This window comes from Geospiza fortis, unplaced genomic scaffold, assembly GCF_000277835.1.
Source record: "Geospiza fortis unplaced genomic scaffold, GeoFor_1.0 scaffold275, whole genome shotgun sequence".
NCBI lineage: Eukaryota > Metazoa > Chordata > Aves > Passeriformes > Thraupidae > Geospiza > Geospiza fortis.
In genome coordinates, this window is record NW_005054341.1 from 2,460,082 (window position 1) to 2,484,205 (window position 24,124).

Consider the following 24,124-nt stretch of genomic DNA (forward strand, 5'->3'; position numbering starts at 1 on the left):
ATTTTGCTCTTACAATGTGTTTGAGATACCCAGCTCTGGAGGAAGAGTGAGGGGGATAGCTGTGGTGTGTGGACTGGAACATGAGTGTAACATTGAGGGCTGGTCATACCAGGTGTGTGGGGTGTTCCTGCTGGTCCTGTGGGATCATGGAAAAGTCACCACACTGAGAGCAGCTCTGGGCTGTGCTGGTGCTTTTGCTGGGTGACATTTGACTGATCCTTCATGGTCATTCCTGGGTGCCAGCATCCAGATGTTGCTTAAGGGAATGGTAGACATTTATGGGAAGAACTAAAACAACAACAACAAAAGAACAAAAAAAAAAAAAAGGAAAAAGAACAGGAAAGAAAAAAAAAAGGAGGGTCTGTGTAGTCACCAGAAATATTTGTCCCAGAAATTAAGGTAAATCCTTTTGGGTTTTTTCATGGTGTTGAGGACTGTGAAGGAGAGGTCATTGGCTCCATCCCACCAAGCAGCAGCATGTGCCAATTCTGATGGCTGGAAGTGATTTAAGCTGTTTGGTCTTCCTGACTCGCCCTTGAGACCCATCACAGCCGTGCTTGTCTCCCTCTTTGACCATCCAGTTGGTGTTTCCTCCAGTGCATGGAGCTTTCTGGCATCCAGCTTCTGCCAGTGTGGAGGTCCTTGGGGAAAAAAAGAGGATAAAAAAAGAGATGTGTGCTCCTGCTGTCTCCTGTGGACCCTTCCCTGTTGCATCTTCCCTTCCCTTCCCTTGAGAAACATGACTTGTGGCTGCAGGGCTGAGTGTCTGTGTCCCAGTGCAGGCGAGGAGCTGGCCCTGGGCAAGGCCTGTCTTCCACCCTCCCCTCTCTGCCTGCTCCTGGGCCCATGTCTTGACAAACATGAGTTGCCTCCTCGTGTTTATTTGTACAGGATTTTTTGGGGAGACAGCCTGATGGCAGTCGATGTCTTAGGATGGTTCTCCATGGATGAGTTTAGTAGTTGTTCAACTAGTTCTGCTGTTGATTTTGGGTTTGTTGTGAGGTTTTGCCCATGTGGGCATGGGTTCTGCTATGGGGACTGTCACTGGTGCCCCCTGTGTAGCCTGAAAGCCTTGAAAATCTCAGCCCTGGGTGCAAAATGTGCCTTTTGGCTATCAACACTTCCTTCCTTCTTCCTTCCAGGAGAAAAGAGAATAGTGCTGGCAGCTGTAGCACAGTGCCTTGTTCTTTTCTTATGGGAGCTCTGGATTAATGGCAAAAACATGGTCTGGACGCTGCTCTGCAGCCTTCAGAAAATCTGTTTGTTTGTTTTTCCCCCTCGGCTGCGGCGTGGCAGGCGCGAGGGCACTTCCCACCTTTCTGCCATATGTTCTTGGATTCTTGCAAGACAGTAGCAGGATTTGCACCTGGACAGCTGAAGGCCGTGGGTGGCTCTGTGGGACCCACACTGCCCTCCCTCCCACGCAAGCTAGAACGGTATTTTCCTCCCGCTGAACCTTACAAGGTTTTCCCTCCATATGCACTTCAGTAGGTTTTAACTTTTTTGTCTTGAATGCAAGCAGCTTTAATCAACATAAACGCTTGCGGTGGGTATAGGTTGCTGCATTTAATAAAGGGTGAGCTCCCCCCCTCTCAGCTTTTTCTTTCTTCTCTTCTTTCTTTTCATCCCTTATTTTGCATTCTGCCGCGTGCGATGAGCATTTAATCCCTGCCCTTCTGTCTGTTGAGATATTATGTTTTTTTAATAGTGCTTGTTTATGACTAAGGTCAAAGGCAGTATTTCAGAACAAAAATTAGAGTTAGTTCATAATTGAGTACATATGTATGTTACTGTTTATTTTTATAGTTTGCTAATTTATTTTTAAACAGCTCGGTTGAGCCAACATGTTTATAGGTCTGTTTATCACATGTCTTGCCAGTCGGAGTGCTAAAAGACACATGCTTTTCAATAGCACAGATCCGAAGTGAAATTAGATAATACCGCCAGGTAGCAATTTAATTACATTAATTGAATGTTTAGGTTGAAATGTAGCTTTGTAAAGGCTATAATGGAATACATTTATAAGTGTCTGCATATAAATCTTGGCATTTAAAATGTTATTCAAGCCTGCTGGCAGGGAAATGAAACTCCATTGAGTGTTTTTGAGGGAGAAGTGGGGTGTTTCACTATGAGTACTGTGCTTGCCATTGCTTGGGATTTGGGCCCCATCCTGGTTGTTGGGAACTTCTGTGGGTGCCCCTTTCCCTGGGGAGTTACCTGGTTAGGAGGATGCCTGGCCTGATCCAGGATGATGGGCTCAGGAAACAGCAGCCCCTCTGAGTCCTGATGGGGATATGAAGGAGTGAGTCCCAGTGGAGAGAGGAGGGGTGAGTCCTGTGTTAGCCACCGTGGGTGGAGAAGGTGTTTGTCCAGCTGAAACCAAGTCCCTGTGGTCGTGCACTGAGCGATTTCCCAAGTTTGCCAGCTGCTGTGCTGGATTGTACCTGTGGGTTCTGGCCATGGGCTGCCTTCCCTGTGCAGGGAGCTGCTGAAGAGCCCTGGAAGGGCAGCTCAGGGGAGGCTCCATTGAGGAGCAGAAGCTGTGAATGAGCCACGCTCTCCAGCCCGGATGAGGGTTTAATCCTCAGCGTAAACATGTACAAATAACGCATTGTCAGGAGACGGAAAGGGAAAATTCCTTCGGTTTGACAGTGCCCAAGAATAGCAGTGGTTGGGAGAGGATAGGAGGAACTGCTCTGGCACTCTTTGGGTTTTCTTACACCACCATTGCCTTTTGCATGCACCCATTTCCAAGCAAAATGTTAAAATCATGGCATTTCTAGTGGGAGTGGGGCTGGGCTTTTTACAGATCTCTTCTGGGGTCTCGAGAGCTGAGCGAGGTTTCAAAAGCAAAAAGTAATCTAAATAAAAAGGAGCAGGAGGTCATAGGTGGATTTTTATCAAGGCTCAGGGATAGATAAGGGCTAACCAGAGTCACAGCTTGTGCAGCATTCATGGTGGGTGATCTCCTTTTGGGTGCCTGCATGCCAGGAGGGATGGAGGAGGAAGAGGGGGGATATGCAAGGCCTGAACACCCAGGCAGTAGGAAATGTTTGGAACTATGCTGGTGGCAAGCAGGCCCCTGGCATTTCTCAGGCTCTTGTATCCCATACAAGCCAGGAAAAATGCTTCAGGCTCAGCACAGGGATCTTTCCACACTTGTGCGTGGGAGCTTGAAGCCTCTTCTCCCTGGAGTTTATCTGGGTTGGGATGGTCAACTGAGGTGTGGGTTTTTCCCCCCTGGTCTTGAAGTGTTGATGTGTGCTTTCAGCCCCTTGCCAAAGCATGAGTAACATTGAAATGTGGGTTCCTCAAGTTGAGGTGCCTCCAGTGAATCTGGCATTTTTGGCAGTCATGGCTGGTGTTTTGGCAAAAGCTCCCGTTTCTTCTCCATTCTTTGGATCAAAGGAGGATTCCCTGTGTGTCTTGATGGACCCTCGTGGTCAGGTTCTGCTGAAAAAACACAGCACAGAGCTATTGCTGGACAGGCTTTGATGCACATACTGAAGTATTTAACTGTGTTAGTAGCATTTGCTTTCTTTCCCCCTTTATTTCCCCACCAGTCTATAAAGTGATGATTCTTTGAGAGCCTGATCTGCACTTGAATATGGGGTGGCTATTTGTCCCCTCCTTTGGTAACTTGTGACTGTCTTAAAAAGCTCTTTCCAGTGGGGTTTTCTCATCTCCTCTCCTTTTAGCTGAAAATAAGTGACTGATTTCTATATTTTCGTCTTACAAAGGCTCATCTCTGGCTTAAGACCAACTAGGTCTTAGTTTGTGCTGCAAAAAAAAAAAAATATACTCCAAATCAGAGGACTTTCAATGAAAGTCACAACATAAAACCGAAGTTAGAGTGGCCTCCACCAGGTGATTACTGTAATTCTGAGTGCTTATTGCTGGGCTCAAGGTTTCTGAATGCTTGGGAATGATTCCAGCTTGTTTGGGCTTGGGAACAAAACCTCTCCGTGATGCTGCAGCCAGGGTGGAAGGGATCCAGGGAGCGTTGGGAAGCAGCACAGCACCATCCCTGTGCTGAAGGCTTGTTTTAATGACTAAAGCTAACAGAGCATCCCATGGCATTGCAGTGGGAGTGTTTGCAGGCTCAGTTCAAAATGCTTATTTAAAAATAATCAGTCATGGCCGAAAAGCTGCCTTGTTTTAGGAAGGAGACCAAGATGTCAGACTGCTTTATTAAGGATGCTGAAGTGGTACCTGTTTTAGGATCAGATTGCAGTCTTTTTGGGTTGGAGGGCATCTTTTTCAGCCCTGATTCTGCTGCTATCCTTGCAAACAAAACCAAAGTTGGGTTTGTCTCAGTTTTTGTCTCAGGTGACAGAGTTGGTGTGGTAGAGAACAGCTGCAAACACTCTTTTTTGAGGTTTTATGTGGCCTAGGCTTTGAGACTTGGGCACAGGAGTCTATAAACTAGCTCTGGTGATGGTCCTCTGTTACATTTACAGTGGGATCTGTGTTTTTAAGATCTTTTTTTCCACGAGTCTTTGAGGGTAGGCCACTTAAAGGACTCACAGAGCTGTATTTTCTTCACAGTAATGAGGCATCATGACATACCAGTTGTGGGAAATCTGATAGACTTGGGAGACCCTAGGAGGGTAGAAAATTACTTAATTTACTTCATGTGCAATAGTCTTAATTTTCAACTATTTGAACAACTGATTGCTGGGGCAATCATCAGATCTTCAGAGTTAAGATGTTTCCTGCTGGAGCTGAGCATTAGCTAAATCAGCGATGGCAAAACGGAGCGATGGCACGCGTCCATCTGAGGTAAAGAGGAGAAATTAAATCCCTGAACGCGAGCTCCAGTGCTTTCTTCTTTTGTGGGCAGGGTGAGGCAGGTGAGGCTCACCTGCTCTGGTGGCTGGTTCCCAGGTGGGGAGCTGGGGCTGCCTGCCTGTGCCCGTGGCTCTGGTTGGCTCCGGCGGGAAGGAGCTGGGTCTGGTTTCCTTCTGAGCTCTCTGCTCAGTGATTCCCCTGCTATTTGCTCATTGTGAGTAAGAGCGATAAAATCTGGTGGTGGAATTACATTATGTCTTGGGTGCTTTCTTTCCAAATTAGTAGTAATCCTACGTGTCTTTGACCCATTTCACCGAGACAGAGGGCTGGATTCTGCTGCCTGTTTTCCATGAGCAGCTGGCTGGAGCAAACAGACCTTGAGTAAAGGGATTAGAAACCAGCCCTTCACTTGGGTGAGGTGTTGCAGTCCTTGTGCTGTGGAGAGTCCTTTCTTGACTGAGTTTTCCTCACAAGCCTTGCACAGGTACCTGCTCATAAAGAGACTGGTTGTTTAGCTCACGGGGATGGGAAGAGCAGCAGCAGAAGTGCAGAGCAAGGCACCCATGGTGATGGGGCCCGTTTTATTCACAAAGATTGAGCTTGTTCTGGAGCAAAAAGGACAGAGGACTTTTCATTTTGAGAACTCTGTGCCACTGAAAAAAAAGTATTTGAAATTGTTCAGAAAGGCAAACGGGCATGGACGTTCAGAGACCTTCTGCCTTCCCGTGCCAGCAGAAAATGAAAAATTCAGTGTGAAAGTATATTCTTATTAAAAGAACCCCGAACCGGACTATAAAATGCAATACTGATTTCCGAAGGCAGAGAGCTGCATGAGTGAGAATATTTAATTACGGTGGCAAACTACAAACATTTCCTAGCGAGCACTCATTGTATTAATAATAATGAATTAATTCCTTGGCTAAAACATACATCCTGCTCCTGTTCTTTTTTAGTGGGCTGGGAATTAGATCCCACTTTTTATTTTGCTGAAAACCGCCCAGCAAGTAGGGAGGGTAGAGGCTGGAGACTATTTATATAAACAGAGGCTTTATGTTCCGCTGTGGGGACGGCGATGCCGGGCTTGCACGGTTTTGGTTTAGCAGAGGCGGCGAGGACTTTAAGCCGATCAGCTGATGCAGGGGGCCCGAGTATCTGACTGCTCCAGCGATAAGTGTCTGTACAAATATTTATACAATCCCGATAGTCTTTTGGATTGCATTATTACAGCACAAAAAGCTGTCAGGTTTCCAGGCTTTCCGAGGCGCGCTTCTTACGAGGCTGCCGTTGGTTTTGCCAGCGGACACGGGCGAGCTGCGCTGCCTCCCGGAGCGGCTGGAGCCGCGCCACGACCCCAACAGGAGCATGGAAGGTGCTGAGCCCCTGAGCACCCAGCTGAGAGCCTGGCTCTGTTAGTTCAGGCTTAGCACTGGATTCATGCAGTTCTGTGGCACAGGGCTGACTCTGAGCAGCTGTGGATTGAGACTGTGGGCTGAAGGAGCTCAGAGCAAAGGGTGATGGAGACTCAGCTCTCCGTTTGAGAGAGGTATGTCTGTGCCAGGCTGCAAACTCCCGCCTTGTCCTGGAATGCCGCTCCTCCCCAGGGTCACTCACAGAGGGTCTGATCCCAAGTCTGCAGCTGATGGTTGGAGGCTTCCTGTTGACGCAAATGTCACATCAGGCCCCATATAGGAAAATGACAGCTGTCACCCAGAAGGAGAGGTTAAGAGGTTTTAGTAGCTAATGTGCAGATGTAGATGGATTTGGATAGGTGTAGAGGAAAACTCACCTTGTGCCTTTTCTGCTGGAAATTAGTCCAAATATCCCCATAGGTAGATATCCAGGCATTGCTGATGTTTTGATTGAGTTTTGCACTAGATTTGTGTTTTTTCTTAAAGCTTTCTCGGAGCCACAGGATTTCAGGATCCTACTGGTGCTCTGGAATAGAATTTGACAACGAGACTTCAGTTCCACTTCAGATCGGATATATGCAGGCAGGGTTCACACTGCTTGCTGCCATGAGGCCAAAGGGATTATTCCAGATCTACAAAACCAACAAGAGTTTGAGTCAGTGGTAGAGAAAGCTGGAGGCTTCACCAAAGTGACGGGAATAAATTGAGTGCTGTCAGTGGAGAGCAGTGGCTGTCCTGGAGCAGGGTTGGAATACATCAGTAGCTGCCCCAGCCCTGGCAGAGAAAGCCCTGTGTTTTCACATGCTGATAGTGATTGCTTGTCCTGTTCCACTCAATGGTAAGATTAGGAGTTAGGAAAATATTTGCAAGGTTGTGAAACAGCAGTCTGGGTTTGCTGAGGGCCTCCTGGTGTCCTTCAGCATCACAGTTCAGGATAGCCTTGGTTTTTGGGAATGAGTGTGTGTCTTCTAATAGCTCTAAGTGTCTCTCCAGAGGTTTCAAAGGAGTGGGCTCTTTACTTCCAGTGCAGCATTTGTTTGTTTTTAGGGCATGTTTTTCCCCAAGGAAAGAAGAGTAGCAATCCCATGATCAAAGGCACAAAGCAAATTGCTGCGGAATTTCTGCTTGACAGTATTTGAATACAAAAAGAAGTGGTATATAATTTTAGTATATAATTTATAAATTAGTCATGTGTGCCTCTGCTCTGGCCTGCTGGAGCAGTGTCAGAGCAGCATCAGGTTCAGCAGCCTGTGTCAGCCCATCACCTGGGGTGTGGTGCTGTGCAAGGAGAGCAGAGCCATGAGGCCGCTCCCTGCACACCCCTGGCTTGCTGCACCACTCTGGCTTGGATAGGTGAGCTGCATGCAGGGGAAGGATTAAGTGACTTGGGGAGGAAAAATTCACCTCCTGATGCTTGTGGTAAGGAATAAAGCCAGGTTTTCCATGGTGGCTGGTTAATTCACTGGGACTGCTGTGTGTCCCAGCTCCTTCAGCCCCCAGTGCTGCAGCATCCCTGCTTGCCCAGTATCACTGGGCAGGCCGTGCCCAGCACAGCAATGTGGTTAGCCAGATAACAAGGGCATTAACCCTGGTTTTCTGCCCGTGTTCTAGAAGGAGTAGCCCCATTCCTGAAATTGTACCTGCAAACCTTGTGTCTGAGTTGTCTCACTTGGCTGCTGCATTGCTGCTGAGCCCGGCTGCAGCGGGTGCAATGGGGCACACCCCTCCTTCCATGCAGTTATTTGAGCTCCTGTGGGGCAGCGCTGTGCTCAGAGAGGCTTCAGCCGGATAAGAACAATTAGGGCTGGTTTTCTGAAAGTAGTAGGCATTAAAAATGCCTGTTGGGCTTGGAAGGGCTGCATGGGTTTCCCTGGCAGCCTCTCCTTTAGTTTCCAGCGGGGATGTGCTCTGCCACTGCAGCATCCCAACTTCAGAGAAGGCAGATGGAAACAGTGAGTGCTCAGGGCGACTTTAAGGCAGCATTATTAATGTCACAACCCCAAAAAGGAGTCTGTGTAGTGTATTGCTCAATGTATAGCTGGAGAGTCTGTTTGGTGTCTCACAGGCAGCATAGCTGGAGCAGGCAGGTTTTGTAGTGGTCACCTGTCTCCCTTGCTGTTTCCTCCAGTGCCAGTAGCTCTCTGAATGGACACAGTGGCATGGGGCATCCTCACCATGAGTCCAGAAGTGCTTGTAGGGACACACCACTTTGGAGGGCTTTTAAAAGCTCAGCTTTAGAGGAGATGGGAAAGTAAGTTCAGAATTGCTTCAAACAGCTTAAAAATGTGGGATGTGTGGTGGAAGGGGCCCATGCACTGCAGCTGTTTGTGACCTGATCTGATCCTGATCACCCATGGGTCCTACTGAAGGGGGTAAGGAGCTGCATCAAGGGGATGGGTGGCTTCCATGGCTCCCATTTTGGTGTCATCCAAGGCTGTGGAAGCTCAGTGGTAGCAGGATCTCTGTGAAGCTGAGAGCTTAAGCAGCAGCAAAGCTGGAAGGTAGGCAGGGTCCAGACGTGCACATCCTACTCCGAAAGCGAGGGCCCAGCAGTTTGCCTCAGGATTGGGGCTGTAAATTTGGCACTCTCTAAACAGTACCGAGGTCAGCCCTCAGCTCTGTGGCTGGTCCCTGCAGACTGTCCCGTAGATGGCATCTTACAGCACCTGCCCTTGTGCGGGGCAGAAATCAAAGCTGTGTGCACCTGCCTGCAAACATCCAGGAACCGAACGAGCGCTGTGAGCGGCCTCAGCACTGAAATGGCAAACCTGCTTTAGAAGATGGCCTTTAATCACAGCAAAAGCTTTCCTGCTGCATAGGTGCTGACTGGAGTGCAGGTGCAGGGGAAGGGCTCAAGCTGCATTGGTTGGTTTCTCAATCTCTGCCTGGTGCAGGGGATGGTGAGGTGTGCTCTGGGGACAGCTAGGGGATGAGGGATCTAGGATGTGCCAGTCAAAGGCTGATTATTACAACTTTGTGAGGATTTTTAACGTATCTCTCTTTACTCCAAGCATCTTCTAGCAGTGACACGTGCCCGAGTGGACAGACAGACAGACAGGTGGTGGGATGCTGCCCCACAAAAGCCCATGGGAGCCTGCAGCAAACCCCGCAGAGTCAGCTGCTGCCCCGGGCGTTGCCTCAGCGGGCAGATGTCGGCGTTGCTCAACGCCAGCAGGACCCCAGTGTCTGTTTATTAACGGATAAGATGGTCAGGCCGGCACACGGCTCCCGAGCCAGCCTGTGCAACTCCTGTGGTTTCCAACCGTACTTATCAAGGGAGGGGGCAGCCTGCCCAGACAGGGTGTTTCCTCTAATCAGTATTTTCACATGCCAGTGGCAGGCAGATGTGCAGGGGGCAAAGCTCGGCCGTCTCTCAACAGCTGCTCAGGGGAAGGAGTCACCTAAGGCAAGGCTGGGAGATGAGAAGAAACAAGAGCAAGCCAATATTCCCCAATGCAGGGTAACACAGGGGGAACTCATGGACACACCCTTGGCCATGAACTTTCACCATCCCATCTAGAAGGAGCCAACTCCTTGCAGCATTGCCTAGCAATGAGTTCAGTTCCAGAAACCCTTCTCCAAGTCCCCTTGGAGGCTTGTGATATTGTGTGCCCTGTGTCCCCGAGCCGCCGCGGGCAGCGCGAGAGTGTCGCGGGCTCAATTTAACGGCATCTCCCCTGCTTATCAGACTATATAATAAACATGGCTTTTAGGGGGGACTTTTTGGGGAGGGGTGCGAGGCAGGCGGTGAATGGAGAGGCCAGACACCATTGTCTGGCAAGAATGTGAGTCGCCCTGGGCTCGCCTTCCAAATTGTCCCAGCATCAATCCCCCCTCCTTTGCGGGATTTCCTTCTCCAGCCGGGGTTTTGTTTCGGAACAAGCGTTGGTCAAACAAGCTTTTGTTTGCGGTCAGTTGCTTGGCACACATACACCACTTCTGGTGGGGGACAATGAGGAAGCTGTTTCGGGGGCAGCTGCGGTGGGACTGAAAGGGAATACTGATGGAAAAAAGGGCGCGGGGAGGAAATGGCTGGGTGGAAATTAATTGGGAGGATCCTATGAAGCCTGGGTGCTCTGCGGCGGGGTCGGCAGAGTGGCAGGGAGTCCTTCGGTCTTGCTGCCTCATCCTGCTCGCCGCCTCGTGCTGCTTTATGTGACTTCTTCCCTCCAGGGTACCCCGCTTCAGAGCAGAAAGTTGGGCAAAATATTTGTGACTATGCATCTAAAAAGCTTTCTTTCAGGAAGAAGTAAACTTATTTACAGCAATAATAGAGTTTAAAGGAATTGTATAAGTGAGACCGACTTCTTTGTCAGCAAAAATTGCAGCAAAACTGTTCATAGATGACATTACCTAAATGACATTACGTACGTATGTCCTTTCTTTCACATTTCCTGTAATCCTGTTATGGCATTGTCCCATTACCTCAGGCACTGTCATCTTTAAATGCTGTCAGATCTTAACTGGATGGCCAAGGACATCAGAAAAGGATCGAGGTGAAGCTGATGGCAATTTCAGACCTGTTGTGTATACGGCCATCTCCCAGCCTGCCCCCGGATGGGGTGTTTTCTGATAACATGTTCAGGTAAAGTGATGACTCAAGGACTTGCCCGTCTTCTGTGGAGCTGCTGCCCATCCCCACCACATCCAGCACCCTTTTTTGGGAAGTGCAGGGTGTCAGGCACAGACAGAGGTGGCAAGTATGAGCTGTGTGCTTGTTGGAAAGTGCTCCCATCCCCTGGAAAATGAGGACCCAGAGGTCAGTGGATGGAATGAGCAATTCTTTTACTCCCTGTACAGCCTTCATGGCATTAATGACGATTGCAAAGCACGTGGAGTTCCTCGGACTTAAGTGCAACATCTTGCTGTTAATACTTTTAATATTATTACTTACTGCTAAAAAATTACATTACGCCAATTTCTTTTACTCCAACCATGAATGGGCCTCTGTGGCTTTTCAGAAGTGCTCTGAGACGTGGCAGCAGATGGGAGGATTGCTACTTCTGCTGCTCACCTGCTGAAATATTCAGTGCTCTTAAGCCCGAGGAGCAGGGAGTGTTGGCATGGAGGCAGTGCCTGTTTAAACTGGCAGCCCCTCTCACCAGGTTACAATAGTGATGGTGATAGCTGCCAGCTCCGGGGGCAGGAACGGTCATTTTGTTATCTCTGGGTGCAGTGCTGTGCTCTTGGGGGGTTCTGGTCCCCCGTGGTGGCTGCTGGACCTGGCTGCAGTGCAAACAGCACCAGCCCTGGACCTGAAGCTCAGGCTGCAGACAAGAGTCTGTGGTCAGCCATGCAGGGATGGATCTGGTGGTCCATCTTTGGCCCTGTGGGCTGGTTTTCCCAAAAAGCAGGGCTGCTCTGTGTGCTGGCAGCAAGGGAAGTGATGCCAGCATGTGGCTCTCAGGTGGGTTGTCCTGGCTGTGTGGATGTGGAGGTGCTGCTGGCAGGTCACAATGTCCTCCTGTGCCCTTGAATGTACAGCAGCACGTGTGGGCTGCCTGTGGTAGCATCAGCAGATGGGTGATGGAGATCCCACCCTCCTTGTGAAGAGTCAGAAGAGGAAGACTCATGGATGAAGAGCAGGAGAGTGGCTCATTCAGCCACATGCATTTGGCCCAGCACAAGGTTAGACAGCACCAAGGCTTCATTTAGTCCCAGAGATGCTAAAGACCATGACCTGGGTCCACAAATTTTTCTGCTGAAAAATAACAGTGGAACAGTTCTTGGGAATAAGGAAGGGTATTATCATATGACCACGTAGCCTGCATGGGAGGCTGTTTGCTTGATCAGGTGTGGGTATGGGGTTTTTTTAAAGGCTGTATTGGTTTCTAAGTACTGGCAGTTAAAACATGTAATTGTATTTTCCTGTAAGAAAACACTTATATTGCTGAAAACTAGGGTTCTCTGCAATCTGTTTTGTATGCTTAAAAACTCTGGCTTTCATTTAGTTCTTTACCATCAGTGCCATCTTTAATGCATCCTCCAAGGCCAGTCCTCAGGTCTCTGCTAGCCTGAGGCTGTGGGTGGGCAAAAATGTCCATGCCAGCACTCCCCCCATGAGTGCAACAGCTCTGCCCCCTTCTCCTGCAGGATGTGCTGGAGCCATCTCATCTCTCCATGCCTCCCACAGGCCCGAGAAGGCTCTCCCTGGAAAGGTCTCAATCCAGTGCTTCTTAACTGGACACGGTTTGTGAATTGTTGCCCATCTGGCTACAAAATTGATGGCTTTTTGGATGCTGGAGGACGATTTTTCTCTCCTTTCCAAATCTCTTAATAACTGAAGATTTGGGTGTAAAAGCACTAACTGCACACAGTTCACTGGGGCTTTTTTCAGTCATAGCTTGGATTTTTTTCCCCCTATGGGCACAGGAACCATTTATAGCCCAGGTGGGCCGAGTTTGCAACTTATTAATCTCTCCCTTGCATGTGGGTTGAAAAGAGACACCATGCCTTTATCAAATGCCAGGCTAGCACAAAAGCCTATGCAAAATCATCATCAAATCCTATTAGAGGTGGAAAATATCTCTTAGATCATCTCATTCATTTCCCTGCCAATGCTAGACAGCTCCTGAGAGTTAATTTTCTAGCGTCTGCCGCCAACTCCCCGTGTGACTGCGGGTCTGTCATCTTGCCTTTGGGTTGTCACTGTAACTTCCACGCGTTTCTATGCATTTCCAAACAAGCCTTGTTTTGTTCAGTCATTGCCTGTGTTGCTGTTTGCCCTGCATGAGGTGTTATCAGTGGTTTCCACACTGGAGAGCATCACCAGACCTTGCATGTGGCTGGGAAAGCGTCCCCATGGGATGGGGCATGCTGGGTGCTAAGGGAAGCTCGGGACATGCTGTCCCTGTGCAGGGGCTCCACCCTCTGCAGCCACAGGCACTGGGGACATGAAATCTCAAAAGGAGGTTTCTCTCCTGCAGTTGTAGATGGATGCAAGCAGATTGCCCCCCAAAAGCAATTCCCTTCTCCCAAACCCTGCTGTGGCCACCTTGGATAAACTCCCACCCTGAAGTTCTGGACTGGCTGTGACATCCACTCATCAGGGAGGAAAAAATAATAATAATTCAACACTGGAGCTATTTGTAGCATTAAGCAGATGCAGATTTCACCAGGGCTTGTTTCAGAGAAGGAAATGACATCTAGGAGCAGGATAACCTTACTTGTAACTTCCCGGTAGCGCCGGCGGCCGTGATTGAATTCCCCGGCATGGCAAGGGTCTGGGCAGCCCTGCCAGCGCTGGAAAGGTCAGTCCGGCAGCTGTCACCCAGAAAGCATCAAAAGCACGGGCTGTCGATAGCGACCTGCATTTGCAGAAAATCTGAGGGCTTTCTAATTAACTGAGGATCTCTAAATTAGAGCCAAGCCACTCGACAAGCCCCCTCATACGCCTTAAGTGTCAGGGCTCAGCTGATCGGCGCATCTAACAAGCGGCTGATTTTTAACAGTAGCTCTGAGACTCAATCAGCTCCTAATGGCTCCATTTCAAAACGTTTCAGTGCATTTTTCATCTCTTACTCTGGAATTTATGCTCTTTGTTCCCTGCTCAAATATTCTGGTGCTCTTCCTTAATTTCAGGCTTCTGCCTTGCGACAGCTCCTCTACCCTAACTAGGCAGCTCATTGCCTGCCTTTCCCCACGTGCGATTCTCTGCTGTGGCCGCTCGCTCTGCTTTCTAATCAGTAAGTTTCAGAAATTCCCCCTCTCTCTCTCCCCCCTGATGTATAGGTAGTGCTGCAGGGTCTGGAATTTCCTAATTAGAAGGAAGCCCATGTTTAAGCAGGCCCGCTGTAATAGCAGCTGAAAAGTGGTTTTATTTCAGCTTTAAGATAGGGAGCCAGTTTGGAAATGCCCCTGGTTTTGACTTTCCCCTTGCTGCTGTTCCGTGGTGCCACAGATTTGGGTGATGGTCCTTCTGATCTACACCATGGACAATGAGATTGAGCCCTCCTTTCAGGTGCATTCACAGCAGAGTTGGGTTATGCACATTTAAACTGAGGGCTTCGAGCTGCTGGGAAAACGAGTAGGGGATCTTTTCTGACGCGTAACTCCTGCTGCCAGTAATGAGACCCGTTGATGAATCCTTGGCGAGGCAGCAGGATAAACTCCCACCTAAACAGTGATTGGGAACAGATAAATTCCATTCAGGAAGGTAGAGAGTTAATCAGCAACTCTTAAAGACGCCTCCACGTGTGTTTATGTTCCAACGGCTTATCCATATCTTGGCAATTATTCATGTGAAATAGAATATAAATCCCACAGCCTAATTTTTCTTTGAAAAAATTTCCTCAGGTAATCAAATCCTGAAGTGCATCTTCTCTTCTGGTGGTTTTATCAGTAAATCAAATTTTTATCATTTATCAGCAAAAGTTAGATTTAAGCATCTTCACTGTAATGTTTGAAAGATGAACATTTGTTTCAGCGGGTACTGTGCCAATCAATAATCTTCCAGCTTGACTCAGCTATCAATTATTGCTGCAATTATTTGTCTAGTTGGATATTTAAAATGTCATCAGAAAGAGATGATTACATATTCCAGAAAGCAAGGCACTGTATAATCAGATGAACTGAATTCAGTTAAATGTAGTGTGGTACTAACCTGTCCTTCAAAGCTGAATTCTGCAGCCACGAGTGAAACAACAGCTTTCTGCATTATTGTAAGGAAACGGATCTTAACCTTGGAGCGGCGTGTGTTATTGGGGTCAGGTAATACTCGGCGAGAGGAGACCTTGCAAGCCTGGAAATTGAATCAGCCTTACTGACATAAAAGAGGGAGGTGGGGTTGGTTGGTTTTTTTTGTGGTTTTTTTTGGGTTTGGTTGTTTTTTTTTTTTTCTTTTTTCTTTTTGGTTTTTTTTTGAGAGGGGAGGGCTGGTTTTGTTGGATTTCATCTGCAAATCTATAAATAAGGAGATCCACTCTGTATCTGCCTTCCTGGGAGTTTCAGCTCCTGAGCTCGGAGCGCCAAATTTCCGCATGCCCTTTTTGCATTCCTTGACTTGATGTATGTGTGGTAAATACTCTCTGTGCCCCGAGAATGCAATAAAGCTGTAGCAATTCTTGCAAGTCTTACATCCTTCCAAACTCCAGATATTCAGAGTATTATATCATTTTCAACTTCAAGGATATCTCAGCGATGGAGAGGAGACAGGATAAACCAGAGAAGACCAGACAACTTTACGACACCTTTTGGTCCTATTTGCAAAGCAGAGAGGGGAAAAATATATATATATAATTTATTGATTCTACTAATACTTGCTTGTGCAAGTTATGAAACTAAACGTTGTAGGATCTGGTTCAGCACTTGCTGTGCTTGCAACTCCATGGTGACATTGAACTTGCTCAGGGACAGAATAAACCTTTGCCTTCCTGGCAGATGATTTGCAGGTGGAGGTGTCATTTGGGGGAACCTGCAGTTCCCCTGACCCATTTTGTCAGGATGGTTTGCTGCTGGCTAAATATCATTCATTTGGAAGTGAGAGGAAAGTGAGCCAAAGGAGAAGGCTGGGAAAGAGGAGAGTTTGGAGAGGATCTGTTTTGGGAAGGAGTTGATGGAATAAAGCTTCCAAGGAGGTCCTCAGCCACTGACTTGGCTGAGGGCTGGGGATTTTCAGCTCCACTGACACCCTTCTGGAGGCATGGGTGGGAGCTGGGTGCCATGGACTGGGGAAGGGGACATTGGTGATGTCTGGCTGATGAGAAGGGCCAGGAGGGGCTCTCAGGGACCACCGGATCTCTTCAAGGCGATGGTGTAAATACATGTGGCTTTGCAGAGCTGGGCACATCAAATAGAGACACTGAGATGGGAAAAACCAGCAAAAATACAGCAAGGCCATGGGTCATGAGGGGACTTGATGGCCCAGCCGTGCTCTGGCTGCAGTGTCCCTGCTGGTGAGCAGCAGTGGGAAGGTGCCAGCCCCACTTTCTCCCTGGGATGGGGCTCAGCCGTTTGGAAGGAAGCACATTGCAGCTCTCCAGGAGTGCCCTGTGTGGCAGAGCCGCCGCAGCCTCCAGCAAGGTCCTGCAGCACTAATCAGGTCAGCAGGCATTAGCAGTGTTCCCAGGAAAGCAGTGTCCTGGGGTTGGTCTGGGAGTCTCTGTGTAAGAGATACTGAGTGCACGGTGTGCATTGCAGAGCAGCATCCAGTGCTCACCCTCGCCTGTGCTGGGCGCTGGCTGTGTGACTGAGCGGTGCCAAAACTGCAGTGCAGCCAAGGAGAAACACCCCCTGCCCCACACCAGTGGTGACCCCAGATGTTGTGCTAGAGCATCTCCTTCCCCTCCTGGGCAAGAAACTTTGTGAAGTGTGCTCTGCCTTTCACTCGCGTGCCGCCGGCCAGGGAGAAAGCAGTAGGAAGGGGAACAATTCATTGCGTAGGTGTATGAGTGAATGAAATGATTTGGAAGCTCTTTGTAGCTGTGTAATTACAACACTGCATTTAAAAAGTGAATTATTGACTTGATTGTCCCCAGCAGCCACTGGGTAAATGCATAATTATGGCCTGTTGGAGCCAGGTACTGTTTGCTGGGTAATCAGGTGAGGCTGTGGAAAGGCTTTGATGCCCTTTTTGTGGCAGGGCTTAGACGAGGCTCAGTCCTTGGTGGGTCCAGGTGGACCTTCCAGCAGGGGACACACCTGGTGCCAGGTAAGTCCAGAGGAGCTGATTTAGAGGGTGTCACTCCAGTGATGCCTCCTCTGTTTAAATCTTTCACAATCCCTGTGCTGGTGCTTGGAAGAGGCAGTCAGGAACAGGCATGTGGGGAAGATTGTGCATCACAGAAATACAGGATGGTTTGGGTTGAAGGGACCCTAAGGACTATGCAGTTCCAACCCCTCTGCCGTGGGCAGAATCCCTTTCCACTAGACCAGGTTGCTCAATGCCCGTCTAAGCAGGCCTTGAACACTGCCAAGAATGACATCTGGGATGTTGGTTACTTCACTAAGGATGTTTTTAGAAATAAATGTGTGGTGGTATCAGTGGAGAGTTCCTCCTGCAGGGCTGAAAACACTGCGTAGTTCAGCCTTTGGGTCCCAGCACTGGTGTTTGCAGTTACTGGAGCTGCTTCCCACGTGGTGCTGAGGTCTGCATTGCATCTCTTCCTCCACCCCATAGCATTAATGCATAGGGTGCACATGTGCATGTGACCAGGCCGTCTTTGCTTGAGGGCTTTCTTCTAAAACTCCCTCTGAGCTGAATTTCTTGCACAGCATTGTTTTCCTGTGGCAGGTTTCTTCTGTTCCTCGCTAATCAAGGCGCGACAGATTTCCACCCCCCTTAGGTTTTGAAAAAGCTCAAAATCAGTCGCAGGCTGATACCTTACTTGCCAAGTTGGAGCTGGAAGCAGGTTTTCTTGGTGGCCAAGTCGTCATTGCCTTGAAAATGGTGACAGACGCTGAGGTCAGGCCACGGGACCCCAGCACCCCATTGAGGCTCCGACAAACCATGTGCTTTGTTGCTTGTTGCTAATGAACAGCATTTTTTGGGGTGGGAATCTTAAGTGTGTGGGCTTTGGTTCTGGTAAGAAGAGTGAGTAATGTTGAGGCTACAACCAAATTGGTTACCCATGGAATACCCATTTCTTCTCCAGGCAGGAACTGGTCTCCCTGGTCCCACCCCTTCCCTCCTGCTCTTTCCTCAGGCCCAAAAAACTTCTCCTTTATGGGAACTTGAGCAGTGCTGTAAAACCCAAGGAAAGTTTGGCTTTGAGAGAAAATGGGGAATTCTTGGAGTTCCTAACTCCAAGATCTTTGACTGGCAAAGCAATGCCAGCTGCTGTTTTATTATTGCTGGGGCTTGGGTTTCTTTTTGAAGTTTGAGGAGTCACGGCATTAATGTTTTGGCCTGGTTCTTCCTTAAAGAGGGTTTTAAAAAGAAGATGTAATGAAAAAATGGTGTTACTCATACTTGGTTTGGAAAGTGTTTTCCCAGTTTTATTAATATGGTTTCAGGAAGTCTGAATTTGCAGGCAGAATAATTATTTTCAGGAATATAAATATCAATATTGATATATCAATCTCAGTATTGAATATCAATTTCAGGAATACCTTTTATCAATGAGTTACAATAGAGAAAATCCGGTAGAGATGGCAGATGGGGCATCGAGAGTCCTGCAAAGCAAAATTTCTTCTGGATTTTTGACTTTTTCATGACTAAGCTGATCCCAGGACTCCACCAGGCCTTTGCATAAATGTGTGGACTCGGTTTGCAGAATTTTCAAAGGCAGAACAGCCATGGTGTTTCTTGTTTTACAAGCAACACTACATCACTCCCTTCAGATTTTTGGGGATATTTTCCTTTTTCGGTGTTCCTGAATCCGGTTCCTCTCATGATAAAGAGAAAAGGTTAGAGAGCATTTGTTGTACACAACTGCAGCTCCTGCTGTTACTCAGTGTTATCCCAGGTGTTATGAGAGCAGCAGTGACAGTGCTGATGCTCCCAGGACTGGTTAATGACAGACCAGGTTAATCATGGGCCTTTTGCAATCCAGAGGATCAGGAGGAGGAATTAGTGCAAGAAGGAAAGAAATCCGTTTGGACAGTTGTTACAGTTTCCCTTGTGAACTGGTGCCACCAGGAAAAGGTGAGTCATGCCAAAGCAGCTCTTCCTTACTGAGGGAGAAGTGGCTGCTGCAGGAATGGAGCAGGACCCCCTTATCTCCCTTCCTCTGTCCCAACTGTTTCACCTCACTAGTTTGCAGTTGAAAGGAAATTCAGCAATGTGGATTTCCAAATGAGAGAGAGAGAGGACGGGGGGAAAAAAAAAAGAGATATTTGACAAGCCAGATGGAGAACTGAATCAAGTACAAGTGGTAACAATTAACTCAATTTTTTTTCCTTCCCCCCTTTAAATACCATAACAACTCCGAATTTATCAGTCCAAAAACCAAGCAGTCAGTTGACATTAAAGCTGAATAAAGAAGTTCCTGGGTTTGGCTCGGGCTGTTCCTCCCACGATTGTTTGGTGGCGAGCAGAAGAGAGGGGGATGCTTTAACTTCTGTCCTTGCTGTTGGATCGAGGAAGGTGTTTATGTGCCCTGTGGGTGCAGGTAGCCTTGGCTTTGCTTACACCTGCAGGTGTCTTGGGAAGGTCAGGGAGAACACAAGAGCAAAGCCACCAGGGAGGGATGCTGTGGAGAACAGGGGCTGGGCCATCCAGGCAGCCAGGGCCACATCCAGGTCTGCTTGGAGATTTCTCTGGCACGGGGATTTCTCTGAGGGAGCAAATCTGCAGCTGTGAATGGAATCCTTGCACCCACCATTGGCACGGCCACAGCCACTGCTGACGGCTTGTTTGGGAAAACACTGGGAAAACTGGGGTGCCTCTAGTGCTCTGTGTTTGTGTGCAGCTCCTGCAGTGCCCTGGGGTAAAACACACCTTGTGTTTAATATCCTTAAGCAGAGGCTGCTTCCCCACACAGCATCCTGTGCTGTGGGCCTGGTTAGGTGCACCCAGAGAATGCTGTGTGTGCTGTGTCCAGCGAGCAGCTTTCCTGGATCCAGCCCTGACTTTTGAGAAACTAAGGAAGCTCTTCCAAAGCACATTGGCACACACATGCAGATTATTCCATTACTCACTTGGCAGTGCCTGAACTTGCATGCCTAGCTCCAGAAAGGCTTTTTTAATTTTTTATTTTTTTTTCCCTCCCAGCAGTGGCATCTAGCTGACAGCTTCTCCTCCCAGCTGGTCTTCTCCCCAGCATCTTGTCTGGCTTTGCTGCTGGTGGCTGTGGGGATGGCTGTGGTTCTTGCTCTGAGCCAGCTCTATTGTGCCTGGAGGTGTTGGCTTGCTCCAGCTCGGACTCTCGGAGCGTGCCGGGTGTATCTGTGAGCACAGCACAGAAGCACCAGCTTTTCCTTAATATAAAAAAAAACCCTTAATGCTGAAAGCAGCCATCTCTTCATATTTTACTGAGTAATTGTGCCAACTGCCCTTAAAGGCACTCAAATGCCAATATCCATCCCGCTCATTTGTTAACATTTTGCGGATCAGAAGCTAAATCTGTCACTCGTGTGTCGCTGGTTAAGTCACTTCTTCTGGGGGCATGGCAGGCAAGAGCTGTTCTGCTGCCTTTTTTTTTTTTTTTATTTAAAGCAGCAGCCAATAACTTGAGAAACACAGGACATTTGTGCTGTAGTGAAATGCTGTGCCTCATCACTGATCTTTTGCCATCCGGGATGTGGAGAAGGAATAAAAACGTAATGGTGGTTGATGCTTCACTGAGTGAGGCCAGTCAGGTGTCATCTTGGCCCCAGTTTTGTATTTGGGTCATGGTATCCCCATGTAATTCTCCTGCAGGGGTAATTTCCAAAGTAGGAAGAAAATGAGCAGTAAAATTGACTGGGAGGAAAATGTACACACAAAAATGCGAATGGTAATTGGAAGCTATTTGTAAAGAGTTGATGAGCTGTCCAGGAAGGAGAGGGCAACTTTGGCCCCAGTCCAAAACCCACTTCACTCGCTTCAGTGGTGAGATGAGAACAGCAATTAGATATTAGAAAAATCAATATACGACAATTAAAAAAAATGGAAAATGGATAGGAATCAATCGCAGTGAGAAACCATGGCGGGTAGAGAACGGGTCAGGAAAGCTGGAGAGGCTGAGGAAAACTTGTGCCTGGCACCAGTGGGGAGAGGAGGAGAGAGGGAGCTTCTCAGGATCCTGGAGAAGAAGGAAGGGATAAATAGAAGAAGCAGTAAGATAGAAGTTTTTGATAAATATTTCTGCTGTAGACCTGGAGAGCAGCCGTGTTACGTTTCTGTATCATAAGGTGGGTGATGATGTTTTTTTCTAGCTCATTGGTAGCCAGGGAGGATGTGAGCAGAAATAAAAAATTTCTCCTTCAAGGAGAGAAATATTTTTAAATAAAAAGGCCCTGAAAAGTTGCACCCAAGGAACCCTGAAGAGTTAACCCGTGATGCTGGTTTTAAGAAAGATTATGAACTGGGAAAATGCTGTCAAGAGCTGGTCAGGGTAAGGGGGGAGAGTTGGCAACACTTTGCTTATCTCTTCTGGGCAAAATAACAGAAAAACGAACATAAGTTTCAATTGATAAAGAATTAAAGGATAGAAATATAATTCGTGCCACTCAGCCTAGATTTATGGAATATGGATCTTGTCAAATAAACCTGATTTCATTCTTTTGGGTGACAACTTTGGTTGATAAATGTGGATGAAATAGACTGCACTGTGACATTGCTTATGGGAAGACAGAGCACTGGGTGGTTCTGCTGGCACAGGTGATGCAGAGCTGGCCAACAGACTGGGGGGTGTGGGGCTTAAGCTGGGGAGCTCAGCAGGTGCTGGTGGGGGCCTCAGTGGTGCTTAGTGCTTTGTTGGTGATTGGAAATGAATATGCAGTTCTGGTTGATTGGCTTTGTGGGTAAAGCAAAGGCGGGTGCAGAGCAAGAGGGGCAGGTTAATGGGCTGGTCTGGAAGCTGCCAGGAAGGACACGTATCGGGTCCTGCCTCATGTGGCCCTGGGCTGGAAGAGTGGAATCGGGGCTGTGCTTACAGAGCTGGCTGCAGTACCCTGGAAGGTATCAGCCCTGTGGGAAGCTGAGAGGAAAATCAGGTCCTTCCCAGCATGATGCCAGGATGAGAAAGGCTAGGCTGGTCCTTGAGTAGTGGAGGGGTGGCCTCAGGACAGAAGAATAACTGGGTTTTGAAGTGTGCCTCAATTTCACGAGGAACACTGTGGTGTGTGTGAGAGCCCGTCATGTACCAAGAGCTTTTCAGTGGCATCACAATGGATGACAAGCCCCATCAGATTCTGTCCTGATGGATAGTGAGGCACAAAGAGCCCTATGGGACCTTCTCCAGCTCTGTCCTTGGCCAGCACCAGCTCCTGCATCTCCCAGCTGTGAGACCCGCCTCGCTTGCCCGTGGTCATGCCCAGATGTGTTAGCTGGGAAGGCCGTGTGGACACAGGGCCTGGCCCACACAGGAAGGAGACATCAGTGCACGTGGCCTTTGGGTCTGACTCTTGAGGGGACCCAAATGGTGTCCCAAAAAGCCCACGGTGGTGGTGGGTTGGGAGCAGGGGAGGACGAGTCCCTTCCCAGCCCGGGGATTGCCGCGGCGGGCTACGGACCCATCGTGTTGCTGTGGATTAGCGCCATAATTTTTGCAGTTTGGCAAGGCTGCATCAGACTGGAACGTATCTCTAGGTGGTGATATGGTCAGTCAATAGCCTTCATAATTAATCAAGCACTAATAGACAAATTAGAAATCATGTCTCTTCAGAGCAGGAGGGGGAGACAAATGGCTGGTGGATTTTAACTGTTTCGCTCCGTTGTTTTTTTGCCTCCCTTGAAAACGGTGGGTTGTTTAGGGAAGTTTTGTACATAAACATGATTTAAAATGTAAATTATTATCTTGATTACCAAACACGGACAGTGAATTGAAAACTTGTTTTTCAGGCAAGCACATGAGGAATAATCTTACATTTTACACTCCACTAAGTCAATGTAGCCCTAATTTTGCCACGCAGGAAATCAATTCCAGTCTTTATAACAGTCGAAGATGTTATGAACAAAGTAATTTTGCAAATTATGGCAAGTAACACATTTATTGATGACTGTAGCTTAGGAATTTAGATTTTGTGAGCACTGTAATATAATAAGGCCGCACTGGCAGGAGCTGAGTGAAATACAGATTATACGGTGAAACTGTAATGCATCATTTGCTATTAGTGGACTGGTAATAATTACCAGTTTCAAAGCAGCTTTTTCCATGTAATCTTTAGTCTCAGTCGTAACAGCCCTTCTCATTGACATTATGATTACACGAGCTGCCCTTATGATCTAGAATATCTAGTTGATGGGAATACTAAAATGTGCTAGCAAACGCTCGATGTTGTATCCTCATTATAAGATAAAATGCTATTTTCTCTGACCTGATCTATAAGGTAGAGAGGCAAGGTAGTGTTTCGTTGTTAGCTCCTACCGTGGTGTTAAAAACATCCACTTCAATATGATGAAGCAAGATAATTTTTTTCTCTCCCCCCAAGCTCACAAATGAGCATAGGAATGTGAAAGTCCAATTGAATTTCACTCTAATTTCAGCAGATTTAAGTATTTATCTGTGCTCACATGCCTGGCACATACTAAACACAACAGTGCATTTTATTCCAATGCAGGCTTCAGAGTGAAACATTAAATATTATTCCAAGGGCTTTTAAAGTGATTAAAGTGTTAAATGCCTGCTGTAGATGATTGAGGCTCTTTGCTTGCCTGATTCAGCTTCTCAGGCCAAACGCAGAATAGCGGCAGAGCCGGGAGGCAGGGAGGGAAGCTGGGATGGAGCAGTACAGCCAGTGCTGGATCTCAGGATCACAGAATGGTTTGGGTTGAAAGGGACCTTAAGGATGCCTGGTTCTGTCCTGTATCCCGAGATCATGGAGGAGGAAAATGCCCACATGACACTTCCTCCCCTCCTCTTCATAAGATAGGAAAAAAGATGGGCGCACATCAAGTGATGTTGCCGTTCCTAATTCGCCTTATTTGGTTTTTTTAAATCTTCCTTTTCTTTGTATTAGGCAAATAGGGGAAACCTAATGAGGGCAACTGTCAGTGCAGCCTGTTTACCCCAGAGAGATGCCTAAGGAGCAGATTCCTTGGGATGTAAGTGTTGAGTCAGGGCAGGAATATGTGGTGAAGGCCGGTACCACCCCAAGTGCTGATGCCCTTGGAAGGCTCCTGGTTTATCTCTCAGCTAACCTCAATGTTATTTTTATTTGTTAAAATATCACTAAACAACAGCTCCGTGAGAACTGCTGAACAAGGCTGGAAATGAATTTATATCCTTCTCTTAGCTCCAGCTTCGGTTTACTGGCATTTAGCAAAAAGCATCCATATGGGGGTGGAAGTGAATTATTTGCAAAATCCCAGTAATCAATAAAGGCACCCTCACCTTTGCCAT

The 24,124-nt window shown here is 47.8% G+C and overlaps 1 protein-coding gene across 1 annotated transcript in view; it reads left to right on the forward strand.

Moving 5' to 3' along the window:
• Positions 1–24,124, forward strand: part of BCL11A (BAF chromatin remodeling complex subunit BCL11A) — a 70,604-nt gene that overhangs the window by 35,728 nt on the left and 10,752 nt on the right. The window lies entirely within an intron of this gene.